Source organism: Bufo gargarizans, chromosome 2 (assembly GCF_014858855.1).
Source record: "Bufo gargarizans isolate SCDJY-AF-19 chromosome 2, ASM1485885v1, whole genome shotgun sequence".
NCBI classification, from domain to species: Eukaryota; Metazoa; Chordata; class Amphibia; order Anura; family Bufonidae; genus Bufo; species Bufo gargarizans.
This window is the reverse complement of record NC_058081.1, coordinates 273,936,883-273,961,401: the sequence shown is the minus strand read 5'-3', so window position 1 is coordinate 273,961,401 and position 24,519 is coordinate 273,936,883.

The window sequence follows — 24,519 nt, the reverse complement described above, 5'->3', positions numbered from 1 at the left end:
CATGTCCTCATCATCAGGAAACATAAGTGGTTGTGCGTCAGTGCATTCTATATCTTTCACCGCTGGGGAAGGGCTAGGTGGATGCCCTTGGGAAACCCTGCCAGCGGAGTCTTCAAACAGCATAAGAGACTGCTGCATAACTTGAGGCTGAGACAGTTTCCCTGGTATGCATGGGGGTGATGTGACAGACTGATGGGGTTGGTTTTCAGGCGCCATCTGTGCGCTTTCTGCAGAAGACTGGGTGGGAGATAATGTGAACGTGCTGGATCCACTGTCGGCCACCCAATTGACTAATGCCTGTACCTGCTCAGGCCTTACCATCCTTAGAACGGCATTGGGCCCCACCATATATCGCTGTAAATTCTGGCGGCTACTGGGACCTGAGGTAGTTGGTACACTAGGACGTGTGGATGTGGCAGAACGGCCACGTCCTCTCCCAGCACCAGAGGGTCCACTAACACCACCACGACCATGTCCACGTCCGCGTCCCTTACTAGATGTTTTTCTCATTGTTATGGTTCACCACAACAACAAAAATATTATTTGGCCCAATGTATTGTATTCAAATTCAGCGGGATATAAATTTGAGGCCTAGTATTTAGGCGCTGGGTGACCGGTATGGATTTACTAACAGAATTAGACTTGGAAATGCACAGTAGCGTGTGTGTGAAGTTATTCTGAATGACCCTATGTGCACCTTGAATATTATATACCCTTTTAGGGATAGATTTCAAATAGCTCTGATATAGCAGGAACCACTAAATTATGAAATTGCTAAATTGGGAATTGTACTTCAACCCAGAACAAAAAATGTGCTTTGACGGACACTAAATAACTTTCCCAGCCACAACAGTACAGCGCTAACGAGAGATTTAGCGGGATATAAATTTGAGGCCTAGTATTTAGGCGCTGGGTGACCGGTATGGATTTAGCGACAGAATTAGACTTGGAAATGCACAGTAGCGTGTGTGTGAAGTTATTCTGAATGACCCTATGTGCACCTTGAATATTATATACCCTTTTAGGGATAGATTTCAAATAGCTCTGATATAGCAGGAACCACTAAATTATGAAATTGCTAAATTGGGAATTGTACTTCAACCCAGAACAAAAAATGTGCTTTGACGGACACTAAATAACTTTCCCAGCCACAACAGTACAGCGGTAACGAGAGATTTAGCGGGATATAAATTTGAGGCCTAGTATTTAGGCGCTGGGTGACCGGTATGGATTTACTAACAGAATTAGACTTGGAAATGCACAGTAGCGTGTGTGTGAAGTTATTCTGAATGACCCTATGTGCACCTTGAATATTATATACCCTTTTAGGGATAGATTTCAAATAGCTCTGATATAGCAGGAACCACTAAATTATGAAATTGCTAAATTGGGAATTGTACTTCAACCCAGAACAAAAAATGTGCTTTGACGGACACTAAATAACTTTCCCAGCCACAACAGTACAGCGCTAACGAGAGATTTAGCGGGATATAAATTTGAGGCCTAGTATTTAGGCGCTGGGTGACCGGTATGGATTTAGCGACAGAATTAGACTTGGAAATGCACAGTAGCGTGTGTGTGAAGTTATTCTGAATGACCCTATGTGCACCTTGAATATTATATACCCTTTTAGGGATAGATTTCAAATAGCTCTGATATAGCAGGAACCACTAAATTATGAAATTGCTAAATTGGGAATTGTACTTCAACCCAGAACAAAAAATGTGCTTTGACGGACACTAAATAACTTTCCCAGCCACAACAGTACAGCGGTAACGAGAGATTTAGCGGGATATAAATTTGAGGCCTAGTATTTAGGCGCTGGGTGACCGGTATGGATTTAGTGACAGAATTAGACTTGGAAATGCACAGTAGCGTGTGTGTGAAGTTATTCTGAATGACCCTATGTGCACCTTGAATATTATATACCCTTTTAGGGATAGATTTCAAATAGCTCTGATATAGCAGGAACCACTAAATTATGAAATTGCTAAATTGGGAATTGTACTTCAACCCAGAACAAAAAATGTGCTTTGACGGACACTAAATAACTTTCCCAGCCACAACAGTACAGCGGTAACGAGAGATTTAGCGGGATATAAATTTGAGGCCTAGTATTTAGGCGCTGGGTGACCGGTATGGATTTAGCGACAGAATTAGACTTGGAAATGCACAGTAGCGTGTGTGTGAAGTTATTCTGAATGACCCTATGTGCACCTTGAATATTATATACCCTTTTAGGGATAGATTTCAAATAGCTCTGATATAGCAGGAACCACTAAATTATGAAATTGCTAAATTGGGAATTGTACTTCAACCCAGAACAAAAAATGTGCTTTGACGGACACTAAATAACTTTCCCAGCCACAACAGGACAGCGGTAACGAGAGATTTAGCGGGATATAAATTTGAGGCCTAGTATTTAGGCGCTGGGTGACAGGTATGGATTTAGTGACAGAATTAGACTGGGATATGGCCAAAAAATAACCACACTATTGCTGGTTAAATGCACTTGGTGCCCCTGCTTGCCCCTGATTTAGTATATGGCCAAAAAATGAACAGACTATTGCTGGTTAAATGCACTTGGTGTGACAGCTTCACCCTGATGTAGGCTTTAGCCAAAAAACAACCACACCATTGAGGGTTAAATGCACTTGGTGACAGGCGCAGCTTGCCCCTGATTTAGTATATGGCCAAAAAATGAACAGACTATTGCTGGTTAAATGCACTTGGTGTGACAGCTTCACCCTGATGTAGGCTTTAGCCAAAAAACAACCACACCATTGAGGGTTAAATGCACTTGGTCGCAGCTTGGATGCACTTGGTCGCAGCACCGCACAAGACACAAAATGGCCGCCGATCACCCCAGAAAAAAGTGACTGACAAACGGTCTGGGCAGCCTAAAAACAGTGAGTGAGCATTTGAATTTCAGCAGCTCAATGATGCACAGCTGCAGATCGATCGATTAATCAAGTGAAGTCCTTTGGAGGAGTTAATCTGCCTAATCTCGCCCTACTGTCGCATCCGCAACCTCTCCCTACGCTAATCAGAGCAGAGTGACGGGCGGCGCTATGTGACTCCAGCTTAAATAGAGGCTGGGTCACATGGTGCTCTGGCCAATCACAGCCATGCCAATAGTAGGCATGGCTGTGACGGCCTCTTGGGGCAAGTAGTATGACGCTTGTTGATTGGCTGCTTTGCAGCCTTTCAAAAAGCGCCAAGAAAGCGTCACAAAAGCGCCAAGAAAGCGACGAACACCGAACCCGAACCCGGACTTTTGCGAAAATGTCCGGGTTCGGGTCCGTGTCACGGACACCCCAAAATTCGGTACGAACCCGAACTATACAGTTCGAGTTCGCTCATCCCTACTGCTTACACATAATCATTTATAATGGTTCCAAGCATTTGCTCAGTGTAAATGCACAAAAAAACTGATCGGACACACATCATTATTATTGTCTGTGAGTCACTGAGCTGAAAATCGTGCCTGTGCCATACTGTATTACTAGCACAACTTAATATGTGAATACTATTGTTTCACGTACATCTAATAGTTGTAATAGTGTAAACTTTCATTTGATGGTTATAACAGATTACGAATAGATATAAACAGCAGCACTCCAAATGTATGCAGTATTCAATCTTTATTCGTAAAGCAACTTCACATTCAAGTGACGTTTCGGTCAGAGAGGGACCTTTTTCAAACACTGTGAAACAATATAAGCAATACAAGGTAGTCATATTAGAATGACGTCAAGTGTGAACTTATTTAAATAAAAAAAGATGATCAGTTGGCATCATCACAGTTCTCAGGTCCAACAAACAATATCTCGGCAGGGTGGGTAGAGGTCACTGTTATGGGGGATACTGTTGATATCTTTTAATGACACACACAAACATTGAATTAAATAGATGAAATATACCCGTGCGAAGCCGGGTCCTTCTGCTATATATATATATATATATTTGTGTGTATATATTTTCGATATACTTTTTTTTTTAGCAAACCTGGGCTACATATCTAGGTTTTTCAGACAAGGTAGCTGTTATTGTTACCATTATTCAGAATTCTCTTTGGAGGCTGATAGGTTACAGATATATAAAAATATCATTGATCTCATGCCATAGGACGTATCGGCTAATCGTGTCAAAAAAGTAATACAAAGAATTCAAAAATTACAAACCAATACAAAAAAACAATAAAACAATACAAAAAACTGAATGTATAGAGCTCATGGTGTACGCAGTATAAACGGTTTCAAAATAACAATAAAGGGTTAACTGCATAGGGCATATGTGAGGAACCAAGTACACGATCCCTGGTACACATCGCATGTGAATTTACCTATCTATCTGACATAGTCAAGGAAGTATAAAAACACAGGTCCTAAACCACACTAAGAAATGTAAGGTTGGGCATAACAAGTAAACAGAATAAATGAATACGTGTGCAAGAGGCCTTAGTTTGATAATAAGTTTGATAATCAGTAGTTAAAAGATCAGTAGGAGCACAATAAAAAGAAATATCTGCATATTAGGAAGACATTTTAATGCAATTCAGCTGCATTTTGTAAAGGGATAATACACCTTTAAAACATAGCAAATTTATTCTCCCTTTAGACATCTTCTATATTACTATAGTTTTGAAATCACGTAGGCATAGAGTATTGTTGCCAATAGATATGAAGATGTGCAGTACTCTTTCTTATTATAATATAACCGGTTGTGTGTGAGCTTTTCTGGATTTCTTTGATAAACACAACATTTTCATTATATTAAAACCCAGCAGGTTTTCTTCAAGGAAATTGATATTTTTATATATCTGTAACCTATCAGCCTCCAAAGAGAATTCTGAATAATGGTAACAATAACAGCTACCTTGTCTGAAAAACCTAGATATGTAGCCCAGGTTTGCTAAAAAAAAATATATTGCAAATATATACATACAAATATATATATATAGCAGAAGGACCCGGCTTCGCATGGGTATATTTCATCCATTTCATTCAATGTTTGTGTGTGTCGTTAAAAGATATCGACAGTATCCCCCATAACAGTGAACTCCACAGCAGCCATCCTCTTTACTTTGACCTTCACAGCAGCCCGCCCCTTTAACTGTGACCATGCACACAGCACCCCATTCCCTTGACAGTGACCTCACAGCACCCTGCTGCCTGAACAGTGATCTCCACAGCAGTTGCCCCTTTACTAGTGGCCTCTGCCCCCCTCCACAGTGTCCGCCCCTTTAACAGTGACCTCCATAGCGGTCTGCCCCTTAACAGTAACATCCACAGTGAACGCCTCTTTAACAGTGACCTCCACAGTGCCCGCCCCTTTAACAGTGACCTCCACAGTGCCCTGTCCCTTTAATGCTAGGGCTACACGACGGCATGTGTCGCGTGACATTTTGTCTCAACAATTTTCTTAATGATAGGCTATGGTGTTGCAATGCGACATGTGACATGCTGTGACTGCGACACGACAGTTGCAAGAAATCTATCGCAGTCCCAGCATGTCACATGTCGCAGTGCAACACCATAGACTATCATTATAAAACTTGTCGTGCGACATTGGTGCAACATCAATGTCGCGCGACACATGTAGCAGTGTAGTTGTGCCCTATGTGTCGTGTAGCCCTAGCCTAAAGCTGACCTACAGCAGTGAAGAAAAATGGCTGGGTTGTTATGGAAACCTGGAGAAAACTGTGTGTATGTGGAGACTAAGGGCCTGCAAGCTTTATTGGCTGATAAGGGACATGTGACCGTGGGTATGGCAGTTGGGATATGAAGAGAAAGACTTGCAGGCTTGTATTGGCTAATGCAGGTAATTTTTGGGGAATTTCTCAGGAATGGTACGTCCTAGAGAGCTGAGACCTGGTCTAAAACCATACACTATACAGGTGAAACTCGAAAAATTTGAATATCGTGCAAAGTTCATTTATTTCAGTAATGCAACTTAAAAGGTGAAACTAACATATGAGATAGACTAATTACATGCAAAGCGAGATATTTCAAGCCTTTATTTGTTATAATTTGGATGATTATGGCTTACAGCTAGAGTTGAGCGAACACCTGGATGTTCGGGTTCGAGAAGTTCGGCCGAACATCCCGGAAATGTTCGGGTTCGGGATCCGAACCCGATCCGAACTTCGTCCCGAACCCGAACCCCATTGAAGTCAATGGGGACCCGAACTTTTCGGCACTAAAACGGCTGTAAAACAGCCCAGGAAAGGGCTAGAGGGCTGCAAAAGGCAGCAACATGTAGGTAAATCCCCTGCAAACAAATGTGGATAGGGAAATTAATTAAAATAAAAATTAAATAAATAAAAATTAACCAAAATCAATTGGAGAGAGGTTCCATAGCAGAGAATCTGGCTTCCCGTCACCCACCACTGGAACAGTCCATTCTCAGATATTTAGGCCCCGGCACCCAGGCAGAGGAGAGAGGTCCCGTAACAGACAATCTGGCTTCATGTCAGCAGAGAATCAGTCTTCATGTCATAGCAGAGAATCAGGCTTCACGTCACCCACCACTGTAAGAGTCCATTTTCATAAATTTAGGCCCAGCACCCAGGCAGAGGAGAGAGGTCCCGTAACAGACAATCTGGCTTCATGTCAGCAGAGAATCAGTCTTCATATCATAGCAGAGAATCTGGCTTCCCGTTACCCACCACTGGAACAGTCCATTCTCAGATATTTAGGCCCCGGCACCCAGGCAGAGGAGAGAGGTCCCGTAACAGACAATCTGGCTTCATGTCAGCAGAGAATCAGTCTTCATATCATAGCAGAGAATCAGGCTTCACGTCAGCCACCACTGCAACAGTCCATTGTCATAAATTCAGGCCCAGCACCCAGGCAGAGGAGAGAGGTCCCGTAACAGACAATCTGGCTTCATGTCAGCAGAGAATCAGTCTGCATGTCATAGCAGAGAATGAGGCTTCACGTCACCCACCACTGCAACAGTCCATTTTCATAAATTTAGGCCCAGCACCCAGGCAGAGGAGAGAGGTCCCGTAACAGAGGATCTGGCTTCATGTCACCAGAGAATCAGTCTGCATGTCATAGCAGAGAATCAGGCTTCACGTCACCCACCACTGCAACAGTCCATTTTCATAAATTTAGGCCCAGCACCCAGGCAGAGGAGAGAGGTCCCGTAACAGAGGATCTGGCTTCATGTCACCAGAGAATCAGTCTGCATGTCATAGCAGAGAATCAGGCTTCACGTCAGCCACCACTGCAACAATCCATTGGCATATATTTAGGCCTAGCACACAGGCAGAGGAGAGAGGTCCCGTAACAGACAATCTGGCTTCATGTCAGCAGAGAATCAGTCTTCATATCATAGCAGAGAATCAGGCTTCACGTCAGCCACCAATGCAACAGTCCATTGTCAGATATTTAGGCCCAGCACCCAGGCAGAGGAGAGAGGTCCCGTAACAGAGGATCTGGCTTCATGTCAGCAGAGAATCAGTCTTCATGTCATAGCAGAGAATCAGGCTTCACGTCACCCACCACTGTAAGAGTCCATTTTCATAAATTTAGGCCCAGCACCCAGGCAGAGGAGAGAGGTCCCGTAACAGACGATCTGGCTTCATGTCAGCAGAGAATCAGTCTGCATGTCATAGCAGAGAATGAGGCTTCACGTCACCCACCACTGCAACAGTCCATTTTCATAAATTTAGGCCCAGCACCCAGGCAGAGGAGAGAGGTCCCGTAACAGAGGATCTGGCTTCATGTCACCAGAGAATCAGTCTGCATGTCATAGCAGAGAATCAGGCTTCACGTCACCCACCACTGCAACAGTCCATTTTCATAAATTTAGGCCCAGCACCCAGGCAGAGGAGAGAGGTCCCGTAACAGAGGATCTGGCTTCATGTCACCAGAGAATCAGTCTGCATGTCATAGCAGAGAATCAGGCTTCACGTCAGCCACCACTGCAACAATCCATTGGCATATATTTAGGCCTACCACACAGGCAGAGGAGAGAGGTCCCGTAACAGACAATCTGGCTTCATGTCAGCAGAGAATCAGTCTTCATATCATAGCAGAGAATCAGGCTTCACGTCAGCCACCAATGCAACAGTCCATTGTCAGATATTTAGGCCCAGCACCCAGGCAGAGGAGAGAGGTCCCGTAACAGAGGATCTGGCTTCATGTCAGCAGAGAATCAGTCTTCATGTCATAGCAGAGAATCAGGCTTCACGTCACCCACCACTGTAAGAGTCCATTTTCATAAATTTAGGCCCAGCACCCAGGCAGAGGAGAGAGGTCCCGTAACAGACAATCTGGCTTCATGTCAGCAGAGAATTAGTCTGCATGTCATAGCAGAGAATCAGGCTTCACGTCAGCCACCACTGCAACAGTCCATTGTCATAAATTCAGGCCCAGCACCCAGGCAGAGGAGAGAGGTCCCGTAACAGACAATCTGGCTTCATGTCAGCAGAGAATCAGTCTGCATGTCATAGCAGAGAATGAGGCTTCACGTCACCCACCACTGCAACAGTCCATTTTCATAAATTTAGGCCCAGCACCCAGGCAGAGGAGAGAGGTCCCGCAACAGAGGATCTGGCTTCATGTCAGCAGAGAATCAGTCTGCATGTCATAGCAGAGAATCAGGCTTCACGTCAGCCACCACTGCAACAGTCCATTGTCATAAATTCAGGCCCAGCACCCAGGCAGAGGAGAGAGGTCCCGTAACAGACAATCTGGCTTCATGTCACCAGAGAATCAGTCTGCATGTCATAGCAGAGAATGAGGCTTCACGTCAGCCACCACTGCAACAATCCATTGGCATATATTTAGGCCTAGCACACAGGCAGAGGAGAGGTTCATTCAACTTTGGGTAGCCTTGCAATATAATGGTAAAATGAAAATAAAAATAGGATTGAATGAGGAAGTGCCCTGGAGTCCAATAATATATGGTTATGGGGAGGTAGTTAATGTCTAATCTGGACAAGGGACGGACAGGTCCTGTGGGATCCATGCCTGGTTCATTTTTATGAACGTCAGCTTGTCCACATTGGCTGTAGACAGGCGGCTGCGTTTGTCTGTAATGACGCCCCCTGCCGTGCTGAATACACGTTCAGACAAAACGCTGGCTGCCGGGCAGGCCAGCACCTCCAAGGCATAAAAGGCTAGCTCTGGCCACGTGGACAATTTAGAGACCCAGAAGTTGAATGGGGCCGAACCATCAGTCAGTACGTGGAGGGGTGTGCACACGTACTGTTCCACCATGTTAGTGAAATGTTGCCTCCTGCTAACACGTTGCGTATCAGGTGGTGGTGCAGTTAGCTGTGGCGTGTTGACAAAAGTTTTCCACATCTCTGCCATGCTAACCCTGCCCTCAGAGGAGCTGGCCGTGACACAGCTGCCTTGGCGACCTCTTGCTCCTCCTCTGCCTTGGCCTTGGGCTTCCACTTGTTCCCCTGTGACATTTGGGAATGCTCTCAGTAGCGCGTCTACCAACGTGCGCTTGTACTCGCGCATCTTCCTATCACGCTCCAGTGCAGGAAGTAAGGTGGGCACATTGTCTTTGTAGCGTGGATCCAGCAGGGTGGCAACCCAGTAGTCCGCACAGGTTAAAATGTGGGCAACTCTGCTGTCGTTGCGCAGGCACTGCAGCATGTAGTCGCTCATGTGTGCCAGGCTGCCCAGGGGTAAGGACAAGCTGTCCTCTGTGGGAGGCGTATCGTCATCGTCCTGCCTTTCCCCCCAGCCACGCACCAGTGATGGACCCGAGCTGCGTTGGGTGCCACCCCGCTGTGACCATGCTTCATCCTCATCCTCCTCCACCTCCTCCTCATCCTCGTCCTCCTCGTCCTCCAGTAGTGGGCCCTGGCTGGCCACATTTGTACCTGGCCTCTGCTGTTGCCAAAAACCTCCCTCTGAGTCACTTCGAAGAGACTGGCCTGAAAGTGCTAAAAATGACCCCTCTTCCTCCTCCTCCTCCTCCTCCTCCTGGGCCACCTCCTCTTCCATCATCGCCCTAAGTGTTTTCTCAAGGAGACATAGAAGTGGTATTGTAACGCTGATAACGGTGTCATCGCCACTGGCCATGTTGGTGGAGTACTCGAAACAGCGCAACAGGGCACACAGGTCTCGCATGGAGGCCCAGTCATTGGTGGTGAAGTGGTGCTGTTCTGTAGTGCGACTGACCCGTGCGTGCTGCAGCTGAAACTCCACTATGGCCTGCTGCTGCTCGCACAGTCTGTCCAGCATGTGCAAGGTGGAGTTCCACCTGGTGGGCACGTCGCATATGAGGCGGTGAGCGGGAAGGCCGAAGTTACGCTGTAGCGCAGACAGGCGAGCAGCGGCAGGATGTGAACGCCGGAAGCGCGAACAGACGGCCCGCACTTTATGCAGCAGCTCTGACATGTCGGGGTAGTTGTGAATGAACTTCTGCACCACCAAATTCAGCACATGCGCCAAGCAAGGGATGTGCGTCAAATTGGCTAGTCCCAGAGCTGCAACGAGATTTCGCCCATTATCACACACCACCAGGCCGGGCTTGAGGCTCACCGGCAGCAACCACTCGTCGGTCTGTTGTTCAATACCCCGCCACAACTCCTGTGCGGTGTGGGGCCTGTCCCCCAAACATATGAGTTTCAGAATGGCCTGCTGACGTTTACCCCGGGCTGTGCTGAAGTTGGTGGTGAAGGTGTGTGGCTGACTGGATGAGCAGGTGGAAGAAGAGGAGGAGGAAGCCGAGAAGGAGGAGGTGGCAACAGGAGGCAAAGAATGTTGCCCTGCGATCCTTGGCGGCGGAAGGACGTGCGCCAAACAGCTCTCCGCCTGGGGCCCAGCTGCCACTACATTTACCCAGTGTGCAGTTAGGGAGATATAGCGTCCCTGGCCGTGCTTACTGGTCCACGTATCTGTGGTTAGGTGGACCTTGCTACAGATGGCGTTGCGCAGTGCACACTTGATTTTATCGGATACTTGGTTGTGCAGGGAAGGCACGGCTCTCTTGGAGAAGTAGTGCCGGCTGGGAACAACATACTGTGGGACAGCAAGCGACATGAGCTGTTTGAAGCTGTCTGTGTCCACCAGCCTAAATGACAGCATTTCATAGGCCAGTAGTTTAGAAATGCTGGCATTCAGGGCCAGGGATCGAGGGTGGCTAGGTGGGAATTTACGCTTTCTATCAAATGTTTGTGAGATGGAGAGCTGAACGCTGGCGTGTGACATGGTTGAGACGCTTGGTGACGGAGGTGGTGGTGGTGGTGTTGGTGGTACATCCCCTGTTTGCTGGGCGGCAGGTGCCAACGTTCCTCCAGAGGCGGAGGAAGAGGCCGAGGCGGCAGCAGCAGAATAGGCCGAGGCGGCAGCAGCAGAAGAGGTAGCAGGGGGAGCCTGAGTGACTTCCTTGGTTTTAAGGTGTTTACTCCACTGCAGTTCATGCTTTGCATGCAGGTGCCTGGTCATGCAGGTTGTGCTCAGGTTCAGAACGTTAATGCCTCGCTTCAGGCTCTGATGGCACAGCGTGCAAACCACTCGGGTCTTGTCGTCAGCACATTGTTTGAAGAAGTGCCATGCCAGGGAACTCCTTGAAGCTGCCTTTGGGGTGCTCGGTCCCAGATGGCGGCGGTCAGTAGCAGGCGGAGTCTCTTGGCGGCGGGTGTTCTGCTTTTGCCCACTGCTCCCTCTTTTGCTACGCTGTTGGCTCGGTCTCACCACTGCCTCTTCCTCCGAACTGTGAAAGTCAGTGGCACGACCTTCATTCCATGTGGGGTCTAGGACCTCATCGTCCCCTGCATCGTCTTCCACCCAGTCTTGATCCCTGACCTCCTGTTCAGTCTGCACACTGCAGAAAGACGCAGCAGTTGGCACCTGTGTTTCGTCATCATCAGAGACATGCTGAGGTGGTATTCCCATGTCCTCATCATCAGGAAACATAAGTGGTTGTGCGTCAGTGCATTCTATGTCTTTCACCGCTGGGGAAGGGCTAGGTGGATGCCCTTGGGAAACCCTGCCAGCGGAGTCTTCAAACAGCATAAGAGACTGCTGCATAACTTGAGGCTGAGACAGTTTCCCTGGTATGCATGGGGGTGATGTGACAGACTGATGGGGTTGGTTTTCAGGCGCCATCTGTGCGCTTTCTGCAGAAGACTGGGTGGGAGATAATGTGAACGTGCTGGATCCACTGTCGGCCACCCAATTGACTAATGCCTGTACCTGCTCAGGCCTTACCATCCTTAGAACGGCATTGGGCCCCACCATATATCGCTGTAAATTCTGGCGGCTACTGGGACCTGAGGTAGTTGGTACACTAGGACGTGTGGATGTGGCAGAACGGCCACGTCCTCTCCCAGCACCAGAGGGTCCACTAACACCACCACGACCATGTCCACGTCCGCGTCCCTTACTAGATGTTTTTCTCATTGTTATGGTTCACCACAACAACAAATATATTATTTGGCCCAATGTATTGTATTCAAATTCAGCGGGATATAAATTTGAGGCCTAGTATTTAGGCGCTGGGTGACCGGTATGGATTTAGTGACAGAATTAGACTTGGAAATGCACAGAAGCGTGTGTGTGAAGTTATTCTGAATGACCCTATGTGCACCTTGAATATTATATACCCTTTTTGGGATAGATTTCAAATAGCTCTGATATAGCAGGAACCACTAAATTATGAAATTGCTAAATTGGGAATTGTATTTCAACCCAGAACAAAAAATGTGCTTTGACGGACACTAAATATCTTGCCCAGCAACAACAGTACAGCGGTAACGAGAGATTTAGCAGGATATAAATTTGAGGCCTAGTATTTAGGCGCTGGGTGACAGGTATGGGTTTAGTGACAGAATTAGACTTGGAAATACACAGTAGCGGGTGTGTGTGAAGTTATTCTGAATGACCCTATGTGCACCTTCAATATGATCTACCCTTTTAGGGATAGATTTCAAATAGCTCTGATATAGCAGAAACCACTAAATTATGAAATTGCTAAATTGGGAATTGTATTTCAACCCAGAAGAAAAAATGTGCTTTGACGGACACTAAATAACTTTCCCAGCTACAACAGGACAGCGGTAACGAGAGATTTAGCAGGATATAAATTTGAGGCCTAGTATTTAGGCGCTGGGTGACAGGTATGGGTTTAGTGACAGAATTAGACTTGAAAATACACAGTAGCGGGTGTGTGTGAAGTTATTCTGAATGACCCAATGTGCACCTTGAATATTATATACCCTTTTAGGGATAGATTTCAAATAGCTCTGATATAGCAGAAACCACTAAATTATGAAATTGCTAAATTGGGAATTGTACTTCAACCCAGAACAAAAAATGTGCTTTGACGGACACTAAATATCTTTCCAAGCAACAACAGTACAGCGGTAACGAGAGATTTAGCAGGATATAAATTTGAGGCCTAGTATTTAGGCGCTGGGTGACAGGTATGGGTTTAGTGACAGAATTAGACTTGGAAATACACAGTAGCGGGTGTGTGTGAAGTTATTCTGAATGACCCTATGTGCACCTTCAATATGATCTACCCTTTTAGGGATAGATTTCAAATAGCTCTGATATAGCAGAAACCACTAAATTATGAAATTGCTAAATTGGGAATTGTATTTCAACCCAGAACAAAAAATGTGCTTTGACGGACACTAAATAACTTTCCCAGCTACAACAGGACAGCGGTAACGAGAGATTTAGCAGGATATAAATTTGAGGCCTAGTATTTAGGCGCTGGGTGACAGGTATGGGTTTAGTGACAGAATTAGACTTGAAAATACACAGTAGCGGGTGTGTGTGAAGTTATTCTGAATGACCCAATGTGCACCTTGAATATTATATACCCTTTTAGGGATAGATTTCAAATAGCTCTGATATAGCAGAAACCACTAAATTATGAAATTGCTAAATTGGGAATTGTACTTCAACCCAGAACAAAAAATGTGCTTTGACGGACACTAAATAACTTTCCCAGCTACAACAGGACAGCGGTAACGAGAGATTTAGCAGGATATAAATTTGAGGCCTAGTATTTAGGCGCTGGGTGACAGGTATGGGTTTAGTGACAGAATTAGACTTGAAAATACACAGTAGCGGGTGTGTGTGAAGTTATTCTGAATGACCCAATGTGCACCTTGAATATTATATACCCTTTTAGGGATAGATTTCAAATAGCTCTGATATAGCAGAAACCACTAAATTATGAAATTGCTAAATTGGGAATTGTACTTCAACCCAGAACAAAAAATGTGCTTTGACGGACACTAAATAACTTTCCCAGCTACAACAGGACAGCGGTAACGAGAGATTTAGCGGGATATAAATTTGAGGCCTAGTATTTAGGCGCTGGGTGACCGGTATGGATTTAGTGACAGAATTAGACTGGGATATGGCCAAAAAATAACCACACTATTGCTGGTTAAATGCACTTGGTGACGGGCGCAGCTTGCCCCTGATGTAGTATATGGCCAAAAAATGAACAGACTATTGCTGGTTAAATGCACTTGGTGTCACAGCTTGACCAACCACACTACTGAGGGTTAAATGCACTTGGTGACGGGCGCAGCTTGCCCCTGATGTAGTATATGGCCAAAAAATAAACAGACTATTGCTGGTTAAATGCACTTGGTGTGACAGCTTCACCCTGATGTAGGCTTTAGCCAGAAAACAACCACACCATTGAGGGTTAAATGCACTTGGTGACAGGCGCAGCTTGCCCCTGATTTTGTATATGGCCAAAAAATGAACAGACTATTGCTGGTTAAATGCACTTGGTGTGACAGCTTCACCCTGATGTAGGCTTTAGCCAAAAAACAACCACACCATTGAGGGTTAAATGCACTTGGTGACAGGCGCAGCTTGCCCCTGATTTTGTATATGGCCAAAAAATGAACAGACTATTGCTGGTTAAATGCACTTGGTGTGACAGCTTCACCCTGATGTAGGCTTTAGCCAAAAAACAACCACACCATTGAGGGTTAAATGCACTTGGTGACAGGCGCAGCTTGCCCCTGATTTTGTATATGGCCAAAAAATGAACAGACTATTGCTGGTTAAATGCACTTGGTGTGACAGCTTCACCCTGATGTAGGCTTTAGCCAAAAAACAACCACACCATTGAGGGTTAAATGCACTTGGTGACAGGCGCAGCTTGCCCCTGATTTTGTATATGGCCAAAAAATGAACAGACTATTGCTGGTTAAATGCACTTGGTGTGACAGCTTCACCCTGATGTAGGCTTTAGCCAAAAAACAACCACACCATTGAGGGTTAAATGCACTTGGTCGCAGCTTGTGCTGGCGCACCACAAGACACAAAATGGCCGCCGATCACCCCAGAAAAATGTGACTGACAAACGGTCTGGGCAGCCTAAAAACAGTGAGCAATTGAGGATCAGCAGCTCAATGATCCACAGCTGCAGATCGATCAGTTAATCAAGTCCTTTGGAGGAGTTAATCTGCCTAATCTCGCCCTACTGTCGCAGCCGCAACCTCTCCCTACGCTAATCAGAGCAGAGTGACGGGCGGCGCTATGTGACTCCAGCTTAAATAGAGGCTGGGTCACATGGTGCTCTGGCCAATCACAGCCATGCCAATAGTAGGCATGGCTGTGATGGCCTCTTGGGGCAAGTAGTATGACGCTTGTTGATTGGCTGCTTTGCAGCCTTTCAAAAAGCGCCAAGAAAGCGTCACAAAAGCGCCAAGAAAGCGACGAACACCGAACCCGAACCCGGACTTTTACGAAAATGTCCGGGTTCGGGTCCGTGTCACGGACACCCCAAAATTCGGTACGAACCCGAACTATACAGTTCGAGTTCGCTCATCCCTACTTACAGCTTATGAAACCCCAAAGTCACAATTTTAAGGTACCCTTTGCTCAGGGGGTATGGATTAATTAGCTGACTAGAGTGTGACACTTTTTTTTATTTTTTATTTAAATCTTTATAGTTTTTTACATCATACAAAAAAGTTATAACTATCTTTTAGTTACATAGCATTATATACCCTCCCCACCCTCCTCCCTTATTCATTGTCTACTCCTTCTTGAAGAGAGGAAAGAAAGGAGAAAAAAAAAAAAAAAGGGTGTGACACTTTGAGCCTAGAATATTGAACCTTTTCACAAAATTCTAATTTTAAGCTGCATTAATGCAATTCCTTTTAATTTGCATTACTGAAATAAATGGACTTTTGCATGATATTCAAATTTTTCAAGTTTCACCTGTATTTTCAGGCCAGTTGGAGCACTTTTGATTTGGGTAGAATGGATGTGGACACAAATCAAATGTTTTAAATGATCCAACGACACTTCACTGATCTTAAATATATATATACATATATATATATATATATGTATATATATATATATTTGTGGTCATGGCTACCTGTGAACGAATCGGGGAAGCATGCCTACCCCGGACCCTACACTGGCTGACTTGTGCCTGGAGCCAGGAATGCGGGTAGGCCTAAAAGGGGGCATACCCTGATGAGGACAACAGAGAAAAGGGGAGGGAGGGTGGGGCACGAGAGAGACGCGTGCTGGGGTAAGGGAGCCGGTGAATAAAAGGGGCAGACGACCCTCCCACAAATGCAGGTTGAACCTCAGCCTTCCTAACATATATATATATATATAGATATATATATACATACAGTACAGACCAAAAGTTTGGACACACCTTCTCATTCAAAGAGTTTTCTTTATTTTCATGACTATGAAAATTGTAGATTCACACTGAAGGCATCAAAACTATGAATTAACACATGTAGAATTATATACATAACAAAAAAGTGTGAAACAACTGAAAATATATCATATTCTAGGTTCTTCAAAGTAGCCACCTTTTGCTTTGATTACTGCTTTGCACACTCTTGGCATTCTCTTGATGAGCTTCTTTTTTTTTTTTTTTTTTATGGGTGGTAATTAATTTAAATCTTTTTATTTCCATTTCGTACAATAAATACTTCCGTAACACAACATTATCCCAACAATACATATGAAAAAGTTATTAACAAATGGTGGTTACAATTCATCTTTCATTTGTATTCTTTTTCTTTCTTTCACCCCATCCCAACCACCTCCCGACACCCACCCTCCCATTACCCCCCGCGTGGAGAGAGAGAAAAAAAAAAAAAAAAAAAAAAAGTTTTTAAACCTGGACCAGGTCTGGAAAAATTGGGTACTTTAGCTTGTGTTTTTTTTTTTTTTTTTTTTTTTTTTTTTTCTTGATGAGCTTCTTGATTGTTATGTAAGAAAACTCTTTGAATGAGAAGGTGTGTCCAAACTTTTGGTCTGTACTGTATATACACTCACCCAAAGAATTATTAGGAACACCATACTAATACGGTGTTGGACCCCCTTTTGCCTTCAGAACTGCCTTAATTCTATGTGGCATTGATTCAACAAGGTGCTGATAGCATTCTTTAGAAATGTTGGCCCATATTGATAGGATAGCATCTTGCAGTTGAAGGAGATTTGAGGGATGCACATCCAGGGCACGAAGCTCCCGTTCCACCACATCCCAAAGATGCTCTATTGGGTTGAGATCTGGTGACTGTGGGGGCCATTTTAGTACAGTGAACTCATGTTCAAGAAACCAATTTGAAATGATTCAAGCTTTGTGACATGGTGCCTTATCCTGCTGGAAGTAGCCATCAGAGGATGAGTACATGGTGGTCATGAAGGGATGGACATGGTCAGAAACAATGCTCAGGTAGCCCGTGGCATTTAAACGATGGCCAATTGGCACTAAGGGGCCTAAAGTGTGCCCAGAAAACATCCCCCACACCATTACACCACCACCACCAGCCTGCACAGTGGTAACAAGGCATGATGGATACATGTTCTCATTCTGTTTACGCCAAATTCGGACTCTACCATTTGAATGTCTCAACAGAAATCGAGACTCATCAGACCAGGCAACATTTTTCCAGTCTTCAACAGTCCAATTTTGGTGAGCTCATGCAAATTGTAGCCTCTTTTTCCTATTTGTAGTGGAGATGAGTGGTACCTGGTGGGGTCTTCTGCTGTTGCAGCCCATCCGCCTCAAGGTTGTGCGTGTTGTGGCTTCACAAATGCATTGCTGCATACCTCGGTTGTAACGAGTGGTTATTTCAGTCAACGTTGCTCTTCTATCAGCTTGAATCAGTCAGCCCATTATCCTCTGACCTCTAGCATCAACAAGTCATTTTCGCCCACAGGACTGCCGCATACTGGATGTTTTTTTCCTTTTCACACCATTCTTTGTAAACCCTAGAAATGGTTGTGCGTGAAAATCCCAGTAACTGAGCAGATTGTGAAATACTCAGACCGGCCCGCCTGGCACCAACAACCATGCCACGCTCAAAATTGCTTAAATCACCTTTCTTTCCCATTCTGACATTCAGTTTGGAGTTCAGGAGATTGTCTTGACCAGGACCACAACCCTACATGCATTGAAGCAACTGCCATGTGATTGGTTGACTAGATAATCGCATTAATGAGAAATAGAACAGGTTTCCTAATAATTCTTTAGGTGAGTGTATATATATTGCCCCTCTTGCCACCAAAACAGTTGTGATCTGTTAAGGCCAAATCTCTAAAGGAGTTATCGAGTGCCACTGCTCCCCAGATTCCAGTGATAATTTTTTTTCCTAGGCTCCCTATTCACGAACAATCAACCAGATCCCAATATGCTATTCGGCACTTGCACGGTAACAGGGGGCCTAGGGAAAAACGAATAGCACCCACCGGAACCTGTGGAGCAGCAACTACAGCCAGGTAATGGAGGCCACGAATGTTGGAGGGCGTGCCAGGTCCGCTTAAATCCTCTAAGTTGAAAGGTGGTGAATTAGAACATTCTACAAATGCTCTATTTGATTGATATCTGGGGAAATTTGAATGCCCAGTCAACACCTTGCCATGTACCTCAAGCCATTTTTGAAAATGTTATGCATGGTGGCAGGGGGCATTACCCTGATAAAAAGTGACCACTGAAGCGGTATACTTTAACAATGTATAGGTATGTGGCACTTTAGGAAATAACTTCCTCATGAAGGCTACATTCCAGAAAACAGTTCCTAACCCAAAGGATCACAATACCTCTACTGCATGTTTTCATCCCATAGTAACTACTTGTGTCATCTATTCCCCAGGTAAGCAAAATAAAATGTCTGCATGAAGTAGGAAAATTCATCAGACCAGGCCACCTTTCATTGTTCCATGGTTCAGTTCTTCTGCTCTGGACAAGGGCCAGTATAAGAACTCTGACTGTTCTGCAGCTATGCAGCCCCACATGCAGCAAGTTGAAATGCACTACATGTTTTGACACCGTTTTTTCATTAATGTGTGCTACTCTTCTGTGGCATTGGATCAGAAAAGCAAGTCTTTGCTCCCCATGCACATCAGTGAGCCTTCCTTCCTTGTACCACTTTTTCAGCTTCTAACTTCAAGAACTGCCTTTTTAAATTATACATTATTTCACAAAATTGAGTACACCCCTCACATTTTTGTAAATATTTTATTATATCTTTTCATGGGACAACACTGAAGATATGACACTTTGATTCAATGTAAAGTAGTCTGTGTACAGCTTGTATAACAGTGTAAATTTGGTGTGCCCTCAAAATAACTCTACACACAGCCATTAATATCTAAACCAATGGCAACAAAAGTGAGTACACCCCTAAATGAAAATGGCCAAATTATGGCCCAAATGTCAATATTTTGTGTGGCCACCATTATTTTCCAGCACTGCCTAAACTCTCTTGGGCATGGAGTTCACTAGAGTCACAGATTGCCACTAGAATCCTCTTGCACTCCTCCATGATGACATTACAGGGCTGGTGGATGTTAGAGACCTTGCGCTGCTCCACCTTCTGTTTGAGAATGGCCCACAGATGCTCAATAGAGTTTAGGTCTGGAGATATGCTTGACCAGTCCAGCACTTTTAACCTCAGTTTCTTTAGCAAGGCTTGGTCGTCTTTGAGGTGTGTTGGGTCATTATCATGTTGGAATACTGCACTGTGGCCCAGTTTCCAAAGGGAGGGGATCATGCTCTGCTTCAGTATGTCACAGTACATGTTGGCATTCATGGTTCCCTCAATGTATTATAACTCTCCATAGCCGGCAGCACTCATGCAGCCCCAAACTATGACACTACCACCACCATGTTTGACTTTAGGCAAAACCCACTTGTCTTTGTACTCCTCACCTGGCCACACATGCTTGACACCATCTGAACTAAATAAGTACACTAATGTATGGCCTTGGCCACTATGTTGCAGCTCAGTTTCAGGGTGTTGTCAATATTCTTATAGCCTAGGCCATCTTTATGTAGAGCTACAACCCTTTTTTTCAGATCCTCAGAGAGTTCTTTGCCATGAGGGGCCATGTTGAACTTCCAGTGACCAGTATGAGAGAGTGTTAGGGCAATAGCACCACATTTAACTCACCTGCTTCCTATTCACACCTGAGACCTTGCAATACAAACAAGTCACATGAAACCCGGGAGGGAAAATGGCTAACAGGGCAACATTTTGTCATTTTCATTTAGGTTTGTACTCACTTTTGTTGGCAGCGGTTTAGACATTAATGGCTGTGTGTTGACTTATTTTGAGGGCACACCAAATTTACACTGTTATACAAGCTGTACACTACTTTACTTTGCATCAAAGTATCATATCTTTAGAGTTGTCCCATGAAAAGATATAATAAAAGCAGAGTGGACCCAGCATGCATGTGTAACCTGCACTACCTGAATTTTATGGTGGCCATTATGGCACATAACAGGTAGGATTTAGTGTTAGGTTCCCGTCTGATAGAGATCGCTTTGATGTTTCACAGACGGGTCCAAATAATTTTGTACAAAATGTATTTGCCAAGAATCTTAAATTTGAAAAATAAGCGTAGCATTAGCACCAGAATGCTTTCTATAATTATGGCATTGTACTTTATTTGTGTTTGCAGAGTGCTGCTGCATTGTCCTTTTTTCCCATTATCAGACACAACCATGCCTGGTTGTAGGTTGAGTGGTGAGAGCCACAGCTCATTCTGGTCCCTTATACCATGCCACAGCTCTGCAGTGGTGTGCTGTTTGTCACCTAAGCAAATTAGTTTCAGCGAGGCCTGTTGCCACTTCCCCACTGCAGTGCTACACTGCTTCTAGCTACTGACTGATAGCTGACTGGTGCTGCAAGATGACAATTCAGAGATGGAAGTGGAGGAGGAGGTGGAGGAGGAGAAATGGGTGTTGCAACCACTAATGTAGGTGGTGGCGGAAACCCTGATGGAAGTAGGGCCTGCAATCCTTGGTGTCAGTAGCACCTGTGCCATCCCAGGGTACGACTCGCTTCCGACCTCCACAACATTCACCCAGTGTTCCGTCAGGGAAATGTAGCGTCCCTGGCCAAAAGCACTTGTCCATGTGTCAGTCGTTAAGTGGACCTTCCCAATAACTTTGCTGGTCAGGGCGCAGGTGATGTTACGGGACACATGCTGGTGTACGGGGGGAATGGCACACCGGGAAAAATAGTGGCGGCTAGGGACTGAGTAACGAGGGACAGCTGCCTCCATCAGGCTCCGGAAAGCCTCAGTATCCACAAGCCTAAATGGCAACATTTCCAGGGGCAGTAAATTGGAAAGGTGCGCATTTAGTGCTATGGCCTGTGGGTGGGTGGCTGGGTATTTGCGCTTTCGTTCAAAGGCCTGGGGTATGGAGTATCTGTATGCTGCGCTGGGACACAGAAATGGATGTGCTAGCTGATGGTGCTTGCGAAGGTCCAGGTGCAGGGCGGGAGGCATCTGGGCCTGCGTCTTGGACAGGGTATTGGTCAGCATGTAACACAGGGGAAGATAAGGCAGTGGTGTGACCCACAGACACTGGTTGTGGACCCAGGCTTTCGGCCCACCTATTAGGGTGCTTTGATGCCATGTGGCGGATCATGCTGGTGGTGGTGAGGCTGCTAGTGTTCACGCCCCTTATTTTGGTACAGCACAGGTTGCAAATGACAATTCTTTTATCGTTCGCACTTTCCTAAAAAAAGTGCAAGATTGCGGAACACCTACTCCTTGGCAAGGGAGATTGCCGCAAGCGGGTGCCCTGGAGAATAGTTGCAGGCCTGTTTGGTGTGGCCCGCCTTCTACCTTTTGCCACCCCACTGTCTCTTTCAGCATGTTGCGGTGCTGCGGATTCCTCCCCCTCTGTACTGCTGTCCTCGCTTGGCTTACCACCTTCCCAGGTTGGGTCAGTAATTTCATCGTCCACCACCTCCTCTTCCACTTCGTCACTCTGGTCATCCTCCTGACTTGTTGACCTAACAAGAACCTCACTTATCGACAACTGTGTCGTATTCTCATCATCAAACTCTTGAGACAGTAATTGCCGTTGACTTATTGACAAGTGTGTCTCATCATCATCATCCACTAAACACTAATTGGCGTTCCCCACCGTCATCTTCTTCTGACTGTGGATGCTCAAGAGTTTGGGAATCAGTGCACAAGATCTCCTCATGTCCCTCTTCAAGCGGGCTTGGCGAGAGGCCCAAATAAAGAAATAGCACTGAAAAGAGCTTCTCAGAATGTTTGCCAAGACTCTCCATGGTGGGAGGAAGGAGGATCAGGGTGAGGAATTTAGAATCTTGGTTTCTGAGACTGGACTTTGTGGAAGACAGGGTGGTGCTTAACCGACTGGAAGCATTATCTGCTGCAATCTAACCGACCACCTGGTCGCACTGGGGTGACTTCAAGAGTAATGTCCTGCGCCACCCTGCAAACTGGGACATGAAGCTAGGTGTGATGAATATCACACCTCGTGCCCGCTTGACGTCAACTACGTCGAGCTCACGAGACCTGGTATGGTCACGGGGCCACCAAAACGTGAAGTTACGCCTTCCAGAGGAGCACGTAAGGTCAGGCTGGTATAGTTTACACACACACCTCCTGTCCACGCGGGCACAGAGAGGCAACAAGCTGAGAGAGCCTTTTCACTTCAGCAGTGAAAACAGCATGCCCTCAGCCTGGGTAACTGCCACCAGTTCTCGTTTGATATAAGCCCGGTCCGCTAACGGGATTATATTGGGTCAGAAACCAACCCACGGTAGCTTATAACTAGGCCAAAACACGGACGTGGGGATTCGTGATCGAGATACAAGATAGCACAAGATTAAATTATAGATTTAATCGCCGTAAGAGCACACTAGATTTGACACAATATACACAGACAATATATACAGTGGTCTGAGGTTACAGATTACAGGTTATATGGTTACAACAGGGTTAAGCAGTGTAAAAGTCAGTTACCGAGTATGATGAAAGTTCCTTTGAGATGTTCTTTGCTGGAGTCCACATGAAGGGCCGTGAGCTCAGCTATTTCCTGGGTCCCTCTAAACACATTTGTAGGATGTGACCCCTCTTCAGAGAAAGACGTGCCTACTTGCTGGCACCAGACTTTTAACCTGTAGCCAGCCCCACCCCTCCCGGCCTCAGGGAGGGGTCCACTACCCCTCTTCTGGGCTGGCAGCAAATGACCCACAAAACCCTTTAGGGTTCATAGCTCCAGACCAGAGGATCACAGGGAGATGGTTCTGGGACCAATGGACCTGCCTGGGTTCCGGCTGCAAGTAGAGCCCAAACCTGGTACCATTATGTGGTTTCTTTAGAGAGATATGGATATCTCCCTACCCTGACCTCGTCCCAGGAAAAAAAGACCATGGGAACGTACCTTGTGGCCACCGGGACACAAATATGTATCCGGTTTGCGCCTGCGATGGCCAGGCGATTCATAATTCCTTATGAAAGGTAGGTGCCAACATGTCTGGGAGGTCTCATTGATCCTGGGCAAGGGCGGATACCCCATGCTGGGTGTTTTCCTGCAGGATTTGGCTTTGCTCCAAACTAGTGGACTGAGGTGTGACCTTCTCCTTGAAGCTGGGACCCCCCTGGGGGCTTTCTTCCTTGCCAACTGACATTCAGATGGCTGGGGGGGGTGGAAACTTATTTTGCATGTACACTGAACATGCCAAGAGGCGTATCAAATGACAATCAGGCTTTTGAAGCAGGGCCCTCCTGTGGAGTTCACTACCTCAGCTATCTGTCAGCAACTGGGGGTGTGAGGACATGGCTGACAGTAAATATTAATCCATATTCCTCACACTAGGTATAGTGGATGAGTGTGTTTCTTGTGCTCTGGCAGCAGGCACAGTTTCACCGCGCCCAGGGCCACGGCCTCTGAGTGCACCATCAGCAGCACGGACACTTCGCTGTCTCTTACTGCTCGCCTTGAGCATATTAAATGGTATATGTGCTTGCAAGTATGTCACACGTACAGTAGCACAGGTTTTGTAAGTGTATGCGCAAATAAATTAGACTGAATGTCACAGATATTTAGGATGCGGAAAAGTTATACAGGAGATGTAGTGCAGGTAAAGTCGCTGTCAACAGTAGAGAATTTTTTTTACTTAATGTCACAGATATTTAGGATGCGCAAATGTTATACAGGAGATGTAGTGCAAGTAATGTCGCTGTCACCAGCAGTGAAAAAAATAAAATTAATTTTACAGATATTTAGGATATGCAAACGTCATAC